The sequence below is a fragment of the Meriones unguiculatus genome, chromosome 14, assembly GCF_030254825.1.
Source record: "Meriones unguiculatus strain TT.TT164.6M chromosome 14, Bangor_MerUng_6.1, whole genome shotgun sequence".
In the NCBI taxonomy this organism is placed as follows: domain Eukaryota; kingdom Metazoa; phylum Chordata; class Mammalia; order Rodentia; family Muridae; genus Meriones; species Meriones unguiculatus.
Window position 1 is genome coordinate 27,911,692 of NC_083361.1, and position 11,443 is coordinate 27,923,134.

The 11,443-nt window shown below is 42.3% G+C and overlaps 1 pseudogene; it reads right to left on the minus strand.

Annotated features, from left to right (window-relative positions):
• Positions 1–9,178: 9,178 nt before the first annotated feature.
• On the minus strand, positions 9,179–10,059 carry LOC110540973 (small ribosomal subunit protein uS2-like; annotated as a pseudogene).
• Between the last annotated feature and the right edge of the window lie 1,384 nt (positions 10,060–11,443).

Genomic DNA, 11,443 nt, shown 5'->3' on the forward strand with positions numbered 1-11,443 from the left:
AGTTCATGGCTCTATCATAATGTAAAATGCACTTAGTCCAACCTAAAAGTCTCTGTAGTCTTTCACAGTCTAAACACAATTTAAAAATCTAAAATTTCTTCTGAGATTCAAGGCAATCTCAGAATTATAATTGTAACCCCCTGGAAAATAAAAGCACAGGTGTTGTGCATGCTGTCACAACTGCCATGAGTTCACATGTGCAGCTGTCCTGCTCTGTCTAGAAACACTGCTTCCTTGTAGCCATACTGCCTCTGGCTCTTGCAGTCTTTCATTTCCTCCTCTGAGATGAACCCTGAGCCTTGGGAGGGAGTGAGATGTCGATGTCCTATTTAGGGCTGATCATTCCACAGACTCTGAAAGAAGGTTGATCTTCAGGTTGGATTAGAGAACACGGAGTGTCTGAGAGCTCACTTGCAGAATGCCTACCAAGCATGTGTGAATCCCCAGCACTGCCCTAACATAAGCATGGCAGGCATACCCATTTAGGAAGTATAAGAGAACCAAAAGTTCAAGGTTATCCACAGCTACATAGTAAGGGGGGGGGGGGGGAAGAGACACAGAGAGGAACAAAGTTCATTTATTATGGTCAGTTTCTAGTATGTATTTCTAAGGCATTAGTCATTGTGCTATAGGATTAAAAGAGTGTAAAGGTAGAGAACTGACTGATTTTCTGCACCATTGAATAAACTAGATGAAAAATGTTGAAGGATGTCAGAATTCTGTGTCTGAAACTGAATTTAACAGATATTTGTTGAGTTTTTCTGATGAAGCATGCTACCAGGAACTGTGTCAGATAGGTGACTAAGAATGTTCTCCACTCTCAGGCAGCTCACACTAACTCAGCACTAGACAATGTGTATATCTGGAGATCCACATCAGGGCATACAGTTTGATGAGAAGAGCCTGGTCCGATGCAAGCTTCCGTTTGCTCATAGCCAGACCTCTGTATGCATAGCATAACTACCATGGTCACACATAGCAGCCCCAGCTGTAACTAAGGCAACCCACCAAGATGAAAAGGTCTAGTTGTGGACTTGAACCTGAGTATAGGTGAAAAGGAACTGTCAGATCATGGCCCCAGATGATTGGTAGAACTTTCTGTGAGAAAAGGGTGCTCTTTACCTGTCTGTGATGGACTCAGTCTGGGTCGTTTGTGTGAAGCAGTGGCCAGGATTAAGCTGAGTGCTAACAGCTCTGATAGATACACAGTGAGGAGGTTTTCCTGGAGGCAGAAGCTGCTTGGGAGACTGAGGAGGAGAAGATCATAAGCATTACCCAAAGTCTTCACTACCATGTTGAGGTCGTAGGCACTTTTTGGCCATAAGAATATTTGAATAGTTTTTTAAAAAAATGTTCTATAGTAGTTTAGGAAATTCTAAAATTAAATCTACAAGTAGAAAGCAGCAGTTTTATCGTAAAACTGTTAATCACACAGACTCTCATTTCCCAGGAAGAACTGACAACCAAAATTTTGAAGCATTAGATTTGGAGCTCTGACAGAAAGTTAACTAAGTGCCACACAAGTCCTTGATACTGATGGGATTATATCAAGATTGCTTCTCCTGCTAAGAATCTTTGTAAATTGCTTTCTTATTTGGGAGGACAAACTAGTTAAAACCCGATAATGTAATCTGTAAATCTACCTCACTGAACTCTCAGTGACTCTTCTCTTTGCTGAAGAAGAGCCATTCTCTACTTCCCCAAGGGAACCTGGGCCATCAGACAGGTGTGCCAAGTGGGTGTACTAATGTTGTTCCATTCCGGTAAATCTTAATGTTACTTTTTTTTAAATGAAAAGTAAATATATGTGTGCATTATGTCCACATGTATTCATGCATGTACACTAAATATATGAGTATATGCCCTTACATGTATATTTGTATGTGTAAGTTTGCATGCATATGTAAGTACATACATATAAATATGCACATTTATAGACTTACAAGTATATATTTTTACCCATACATCCATTTGTCTGTGTATATGCATGCATAGATTTTAATGAATATATTTGTAAGTCCATGCATATGTATATGTACATAATTTGTACACATATACATATCAACATATCTATGTATTTTATAGGTACACAAACATGTACAAGGCATATATATATATATCCTTTAATGGATTTTTTGTATTTTTTTGTGATCTACTCAATTACTTTTGTTTTGTTTTGTTTTGTTTCACCATGTAGTCTTGGCTGGCCTGTTGCAGAGATCCGCCTGTCTTTGACTCCAAGTGCTGGAATTAAAGGTGTGTACCACAACGCCTGGCTAATGTACTTAATCACTTTGGAGGCCCCATGTGCTTACAAATCTACTGGTGAGATCTCCAGACTGCCTGAGCCTTGGGTAAGAGAAACACAGGGACAGCCAAAGGCAGGTAGAGCAAAGGGAAGCTGGCCAGAGCCGGAGTGTCAGGTAGCTGTAGGCAGAATCCTGCCGTGAAGGCTCTTTCTGCACATGTCTGTGAGGGCCTGAGTCTTAGATACAGTGTGTTCCAGAAGTACAGATCCACTTGGCAAGGATGCAGTAACTGGCAGCACTCTAGGCCAGCACTCTGCTAAGGACGCTGACACTAGAGGTCATTTGTTCAAGGAGTTTATGTTCTGACAGAAATGACTAACACCAACAAATTCCTTCAGTTAGAGTTATTTTTATATGTGTAAATATATAAATATACCTACAATTCATGCACAGCAGCATTGCTCCAAATACAGAAGTCTTCAGAGAAAAGCTTTCCTGGCCAAGGGAGATGGTGCTTGAGAGAAGAAAAGATGGTGTATTGAGAAGAAAAATTGTTTGCTTAGCTGAATGTTAAACAAACAAAAACCTTTCTTGAAGTGCTTGTTCAAATGTCATAAATGTAGATAGAGCAGCTGCAGACATGAGTGTGTAAGTTCCAAGAGGATTTTGTGGATTCTTGTTCACTGCCATGTGCCTGATGCCTACAATAATGATCGATACATAATTCTCTTTGTTAACACAGAGTGATTAAAGAGACTGCATGTGTAATGTTAGGTGGGAGTCTTTATAGTTTGCTTTTGAGTCAGAAGGAGCATTACAGTGACACTGGGATTAATCTAGTGCCAATTCCAGAGCTGAAAACCACGGCCCAAACAGACCAAGGGACCAACTGGAGGCAGTCAGGAATCCAGGCTAGACCTGGAGCGGGACTCCTGTTTCTTGACTCCTAGCCCAGTGCTTTCGTCACGATCCAATGGCTGCTCCTCAAAAGTACCAGATGGCCACAGTCCATCTTCTGTACTCAGACCTTCTCCAGAGCCAGAAATGAATCCCACTCCAGAACGCCGCAGGAAACAAGACAGCGATTCTTCATTCCAGCTGCTGTCTGTGCTGTGTTCGGCTCCACTTGAAACCAGCGGTTCCAGTGGCTCTCAGTCCCCCTTTTCTTTGAAATGAGAAGCATTATGTCCACAGGAGCCACATAACTTACGTAATATAAACACAAGCTCAAACCATTTCACTTCACAAGCAAACCAGCCAGGACAAGAGTAGCCCAGTCTCAAGCACCAGCATTTAACAGGAAGATGACAGACATCTCAGACTTTACCATTTTCTCTCTCTCTCTCGTGTGTGTGTGTGTGTGTGTGTGTGTGTGTGTGTGTGTGTGTGTGCATGCTGCCAAGGATGAATATGTGTGTGTGTGTGTGTGTGTGTGTGTGTGTGTGCATGCTGCCAAGGATGAATATTAAACCTAGTGCCTTCTGCTCTCTACTACTGAGTTATAGCTCCAGTTCTGTTATTTGTTTCATTTTGAGTCAGGATCTCTCTAAAATTGCCCAAACTGACCTTGAATTTGCTCTGTAGCCCATGCAAGCCTCTAACTCTTGCCTCAGTCTCCTGAGTAGCTGGTACTAGAGGCCTTTGCTGCCACTCCCAGATGCTATAGTTCTGAAGGACATGCTTTGAAAAATCATAATAAATATATGCTGGACCATAAATTCAAATTTAATGTAAATATACATGAAGTGAATGTACATTCTCTTAACCATTGCATTTTATATAAAGCTGTGTGAGGCATCAAGAACCTAGAATCCCATGCTTACATTTATACATAAACCAGGCCTCTCCCTAAGACAATATTATTGTCTCAAAAATTGCTCTGCCACTCATTTAAAATAGAGAAATTCTTGAATTTGTCCAGTTATTTCCACCCTTCAAACTGAACTTCATATCTAACACTTTGAATGTTCAAGCGTTACTTTTGGCATTCTGACCTATAAACTTAGCTCAGTCCAGTTTCTTTTTTGGTTTTATCAGCACAAGTTAGGCCCAGCATACTACCATCCCTCATTAGGACTGAGAAGGAGTTTCCTGTCCTCCAAACACTATCCATATAGCAGTTAGAATAACTTTTTTTTTTGTAAGAAAAAAATTTTGAGTCTGAACAAATGGTTCAGTGGTTAAGAGTATGTACTATTCTTGCAACAAACCTGAATTTGGATCTCAGCAAACCACATTGGGCCACTTATAACCACTTGTATCCATCTCCTGGGGAAACCAATACCTCAGGCCTATTCAGGCACTTGCACTCACATGCAGTACCCATATACAGGCACATATACATACTTTTTTAAGTTAAGAAGAAGAAAGAAAAACATCATGTATTAGTTACTCTTCTCAATACTGTGATCAAATACTTGAGGAAGGAAGGGCTTATTTGGGCTTATGGTTTGAAGGGATACAGTCTGCCATGGTGGGGAAGCCATGGCAGCAGAGGTTGAGGCAGCTGCTCACCACTACAGTCAGGAAGCTGCCAGAGCACAGGAAGCAGGGCTGACCTTACCAACACCAATGCTTGCCCCTAATGACCCACTTCATCTACCAACACAGCCCCCAAAACAGTTCCACCAGCTGGGGATAAATGTTGAAACACTTGAGCCTGTGTGTGTGCTGGGGCCGCATTTCACATTCCAACCACAGCCAGTCTTTTCATATCACCATCTTTCAAACATTTCTGTGCCTCATCTGGTAAAGACCAAAGCCTCTAGCATGGCCAACAGCTGTCTGCATGACCTGTCCCCGCCCTGTTTCTCTGCTTCCTCAAGGATACCCATCTACTTTATATTTACATTCAGCTCCATTCTCCAGTTCTCCCGACAGCTAGCTTTTTGCCTTCACTAGGGTTTCTGCACACTTGTTTCTGCTTCCTGCATTGTTTCCTCTGAGGCTTTTACTGTCACTCCACTCATCTTTCCAGAGTTTTCTTTCTTTAAAAAATGGTACATATGATCTATATTACAATTCTTATGAAGTGCTAGTTCCACTAGGACATTTTTAGACACACATAAGTTGTAGTTTGATTATATTCACACACCCCACTCCCAACCCCCATTATCATCTCTGGTCCCCACCCCTTTCTACCTCGTGGCCCTCACCTTCTTCCCAGCAAATTTCTTCTCAGCTCAGTCTGCGAGATCTCAAGGAGGCCTTTCTCCCACTTTAGAGGAGGTCAAGTGCCTTGTTGCATCCTCTCTGATGAACCCGTTTTTCTCCTTCTAAACACATAACACAACTGTAATCAAATACCTAAGATATTCGTTGTTCAATGTTTGTCCGCCCCAACAGAATGGAAGCTTTGTGAGAAAGGCTTTATTCACCCTCTCCCTGCATTAGCAGTAACAAATACTTGTTTGAATGAATAACAAAGAACACTTTTTAAAATTTGTATTTTTAAAATAATTTATTTTTATTTTATGTGCATTGGTGTTTTGCCTGCATGTATGTCTGTGTGAGGGTGTCAGATCCTGGAACTAACAGGATCCTAGCAGTTGTGAGTTGTGGGGTTGGGCCCTCGGAAAGAACAGTCAGTTCTCTTAAGCACTGAACCATCTCTCCAGCCCCACTTTAAAAAAACAGTCTCTCTCTCTCTCATTCTCTCTTGTGAGTGTTTGTGTGTGTTGGATGGCAAACTAAGACAATTTCTGAGAGTTCTTCCACCAAGTAGGCACCAGAAAAGTCTAACTTAGGTCATCAGGCTTGCAGCAAGCTTCTTTACCCACTAAGCAATCTCACTAGGTCCAAACAAGGATTAGGGGCTGAAGAGATGGCTTCATGGTTCAGATCCTAGCACCCATTTTGGGTGGCTCACAACAACCTGTAACTCAAGGGGGTCTGATGCCCTCTTCTGGCCCCCCCAAAACACTGCATTACCACTCTGCATAACCACTCACAGATATACATACACTCTTACACTTTTTAAAGTAAAACACTCATACATTTTAAAGTAAAAATAAATACTTAAAAAAGAATAATTTTAAAATAAAAATGTTACAAATATGAACTCATAAAAGGAATAGTCGAACATACAAAGGGGCATAATATATACTGTGAAACAGGACCAAGCATTGTTCCCAAATAAAGTGCACACGCACCATTCAGTTTGCACTTCTCCCCAAAAGAGAGAAGAACTGTACAGCTGCAATGAGAAACAGAGGAAGCAGAGATGCTTTAGAACAGATAATTGGGGCACTTGAGGGGCCTAGCTGTCAACCGAATAAGACACAGCCTTATTCCAGTCAGGAACACTGGCTTCTCTTCTGTGGGGTAGACTCTACATTGCCTGTCAGAGAGAGGAGTAAGAGAGACTGTAGATATGCATGGGGAAGGGGTAGAGGAAGGAAATTTGGGCTTCTGGAGGCAGGGTTGGCAGCACTGGGTCCTGGAGGAGGAGGGGCCTGGGTGCCGTAGAACAACACATAGGATACTCTGGTGCTCAGCATCTGGGGACAGAGCAAGTCAGGTGATGAGTCCTGCTTCTTGAGTTTTGTATAGTTCACCAAGTAGTTGGTTGGATGGGAGTACCTAGGATCAAACTCTTGTCATACTCTTAGAGTCCTGGTGTTTACAGTGTCGCACCCAGGGTGGTAGCTTGTGAAGCTCATTCTGATTCTGTGGGAAGTACACATGTTTCTGTGAAAGGTTAATCTGTTAACATATTGCTGTGTTCTAAGTTTTCATTATATATTGGAATTCATTGCCTAGAGGATGTTAGAGATGACACAGCACAAAAGCATATAAACAACTATTACAAATCCACATTAAAGAAAATACCAACTCTCTATCATATTGTGGGCTTAAAGCCATTTCTTTTAAACCTGCAGCTGAAGTGGGAGCCATAGGATAGTATTACTCAGAAATTAACTTTGGTTGACACTGAATATTCAACTTGATGCTTCTGTTGTCAGAACAATTACATACAAGAAAAGATGGATAACAAAAAAGATGTTTAACCAAAGGCAAGTATTCACAGGGTAAGGGTACGTGGCTTCAAAACTCACCATGTGTGAATTAAAAAGACCATCCAAGGATGTTCCTGTCAGTTGATTCACTCAGAGCAGTCTTCATTTTTCTCTCTTCACCATGTCCTAGTTTCTGTGCATGGAGGCAGCAGGGTGCTGAGCTGCTAGGAGCAAGGAACTGATAAGCTCTCCCTGGGGGGCTCAGTACGGAAGGCAGAAGGAGGTGGAAGTGAACTAGTGTAAGGAGAAGTCAAAGCAGATGCCCTTTGGGAAGTTACAAAATAATTGTGAAAGTTTTGCTGAGATAGCTAGTACAAAAAAGGAAAGACAAGACCAGATCAAGAAATATATCCTGGGATCTGTAGGTTTGTGTGTGTGTGTGTGTGTGTGTGTGTGTGTGTGTGTGTTTTGCATGTATGTATACCTTTTTAAGTATAGAAGCATTGGGTCTGTTGGAGGTGGATTTACAGGCAGTTGTGAGCCACCCACTGTGGGTGCTGGAATCAACACACAGGTCCTCTGGAAAGGCAGACAATGCTCTTAAACACTGAACCCCCTCTCCAGCTATGTTTTTCATTCTTTAATTTTTATTTTAAACTGGAATAACCACACAGGGATAAGCTAGCTAAATTCTATTTCTTACTAATCATGGGAAGGCTTATGGGATCTCCGCGTCTGTCTGTCAGTGTGATGTTTCTGTCTGGGATGTTTAAGAATGTATTTAAAATAATAGCTCCGACTGATGGAGTGGGACAGCACGTATGCATGTTGTTTCTCCCTGGACTAATCCGGTGGGTGTTTGTAAGGTCCGTGTCTCACAGCCAACGATAACCTGGGGCTTGGGAGAGCTCAAGTCAATGAAGTCAAAGCAAGCAAGGGTGGCCACCACCCCTAGCTGTTCCCACGCTGCTGTTCCTCTACGCCACCAAGCAGACATAAAGAGCAGTATTTCCCAAAGCTAGGTTAATCATATTTCCTGATGGATTATCTCATACATAGTCATGGTCTATACTAATCTGTGGACTTCTGGGGCGGAGAGAGCCACCTCATTTTTTCAGGCCCACTCCTTGGCACAGTTCAAAAATTTTATGCGTATAATAACATAATGCTTTCAGTAACTTCAGAAGACAGTCATGATGACTTTCATTCTACAGATAGAGAGATGGAGCCACAAGGATGAAGGAATGCTTTCTGAGATGTCTTCAGGGTGTTCACCTTTCCCTGCGTTGTTTCCTCATGCGTATGCTGGAGACTCTTTCCTACCCTCTCACCGTTAGGTGGCCTCATGACTAGTGGTAGACAAGGGGGTGTGAGCAGAAGTGACTGACATGTGAGCATGTCTATGCGGAGGGTCACTCTTTGCTGGGGCATTTAATCACTACTGTGAGCATCTCAGGTGCTCAAAAGGGATGAAGTGTATCTATGGTCACTACATGCTAGAGTCACCCTCACCCTAGATTCCTGAATAACTGTGTGGAGTAAAACTCCATCTTTCATCATGATGGAAATGAGCATGAATAAGAAATGCTGCAGCATTGCCATAGTTATCCTAACTCATTTTGGCTAACACACAGTCAGAAAGGCTAGTAGGGATGGCAGAAAGATTTAAATTGAGAGAATTTGGATGAAAAGCCCATGCCTTAACTCACTAGGTTATAAATGACTTGTGAATGCTGAGAGTTTAAGGGAATGATAAACAGCCTGAGGCCTGTTACCCACTCACACTTAGCCATCTGGACCCAGAGTCTGTGAAGGGCAAATAGTCTTTCTAAGACTACCATCTCATTTTCATCCAAGGCATTAGATAATCTTAACTTTAAAAAAGATATAATATTCTTTTCTTTTTCAGCTTTTAGAAACTTTATTTTCCTTCTACTTTTTCCCCCTTTGCTCAGCTGTCTGCAGAGGAGCTCAGGACCACTCAGTGGTGGCTCCAATCCACTCGGTGGCCTGTGCTGTGGGAGCTGCTGACCAGTCCTCGGTGGCTGGCTGGACACTCCAGTCTTCAGTAGGGAACTGCTGGATGGGTACAGAGGGCACCGGCACACCCTCGGACCAGTCTGCCACCTCGGGCTGAGCGGCAGTGAATTCAGGAGCTGGCACAGTCCATTCGCCCTGGAATTCCTCCTTGGTTTCAGCCTTCTCAGCACCAGTCTCCTCCTCTTTCCCTGGATCTCCCCTGGGTCTCTGTAGAAGTAAAGATCTTCTACAGAGTGGCATAACCTCCCACGGGTGCTCATGGGAGATAGTGCCACACATGAGGAGTATTTCCTGGGCCAGCATCCCCCACATCAGGCCCACTGAGTGAGCTCCCTTGTTGTTGCATGGATGGCAAGGCCCACATAGCGCAGAGGAGAATCTGTGTTGCACAGAGTGATGGTGGGCAGGTTGACCTAAGAGGCCTCTGTGAGGGGCTGGTAGTCAGCCCTGGGACCAGTAACCACTAGAAGCCGTGGCTCCCTGAAGGCTGCTTGGATCTGGTTAGTGAAGGAATTGGGTGTAAAGTTGTCAGCAGTTGGAGTGGCTCCAGTGGCAGCAGCAAACTTCAGCACAGCTTGCTGGCCAATGTTCCTGGAGGAGATGACGCTGACATTAGCAGGGTCCTCAATGGCAACAACACTGGCCACAAGCAACCACCTCTCCTAGGTCATATTCGTGTTTATGATGTAGATACCATCACTCTTCCTTTTGCAAATATATTGCTCCGTCTGAAAGTCAAGGTGGGTTCTTTCAGCAAGGAATTTGAGGGCATCTTCCTCCTTCATCTGCAGGACATCAAGGGCTCCGGACATTGTATACGTTTCCCTTTAAGTTACAACAGGAATCAAGAACACCATATTGACCTGTCCCTGGGCAGAGCGGAAAGGCTATTATAATATTCTTAATCATATATGTGTGTGTGTGTGTGTGTGTGTCTGTGTGTCTGTGTATGGGTGTGTGCACATGAGTAACTGCAGGTGTCTGTTAGATCAGAGGCTTTAAATCCTTCTAGAAGTGGAGTCACAGGTGGGTTGTGAGCCAGCTGACATGGGTGCTGGGAATTGCACCAGGTCCTCTGCTAGAGCAACCAGCTCTCAAAACTGTTGAGCTATCTCTAGCCCTCCCCCCGACAATTTTGATGTTTGTAGACAGATGAGTATATCCAGGTGCCACAATACTTTTCTTGTGCACGAGTTCTCTGAAGACATATGATTAAATTAGAGCTTTCAGATTTCATCAAAATTGAAACATTTTGTTGGTTTGATTTAGTCATTTTTGATTCTGAATATTTAAAATGACAGTATGAACAGTTAAGTGAAACTTTAATCCAAATTGGACTCTTTAATAACAAATAAAAGACACAGTTGGCTAGTGAAAGACAATTTTCCCTACTGAAGATACCCAAAGGTGCTTTGAATTTATTTTAAAGATTTAGAAGAAGATCAACTTACAACATTCAGAAAAGAAAGATGTCAGGAAAGTGAGTCATACTTCAGCCATGTATTATAATTATTTTTGATTTACGTTACTCTTTAAATGTTTGTCACTTTAATTTGTTACTTAAAACCCAAATACTTTTGCAGTTCCCCAAAGCAACAATCCACTGTTACGTAGACAATGCATCAACATTTATCAGTCTCCTATTGGTGTACAATTAGATTCAATACAATTTATAAAGGAAAACTTGACTTTACTGTATCATTCTGAATCTTATTTATTATTATTGTTTTGTGGTTTATAAGACATTCACAAGCCAGGTAGAGTGATGCATACCTTTAATTTCAATATTTATAATGCAGAGGCAGGTGGAACTCTGAGTTCAAGGCCAGCTTGATCTACATAATGAGTTCAGGCCAGTCAGGGCTACATAGTGAGATCCTGAACCCAAACAACAACAACAAACCCAAATTAAAACAAAACAAAAACATATGTACAAATAATAATTAGCTTCTACTGTCATTTATGTTGATAAGACTTGAAAGAAAATGGAAAGCTGGTGTCATCAGTTTTCCTGATACCTAACTGAACTGTGTGTTCGCACATTTTAATGGTGACAATGGGTTTTGTCCAAGTGTGCTGGTTTGCTGCTAACCACTTGTCCCAGTATGAGTGGTGTAAACAACACAGATCTACATGCTCACAGTTCAAACCATCATAGGTCCAACTTGTAATGAGCTTGGGAATAGCAGCGCACTG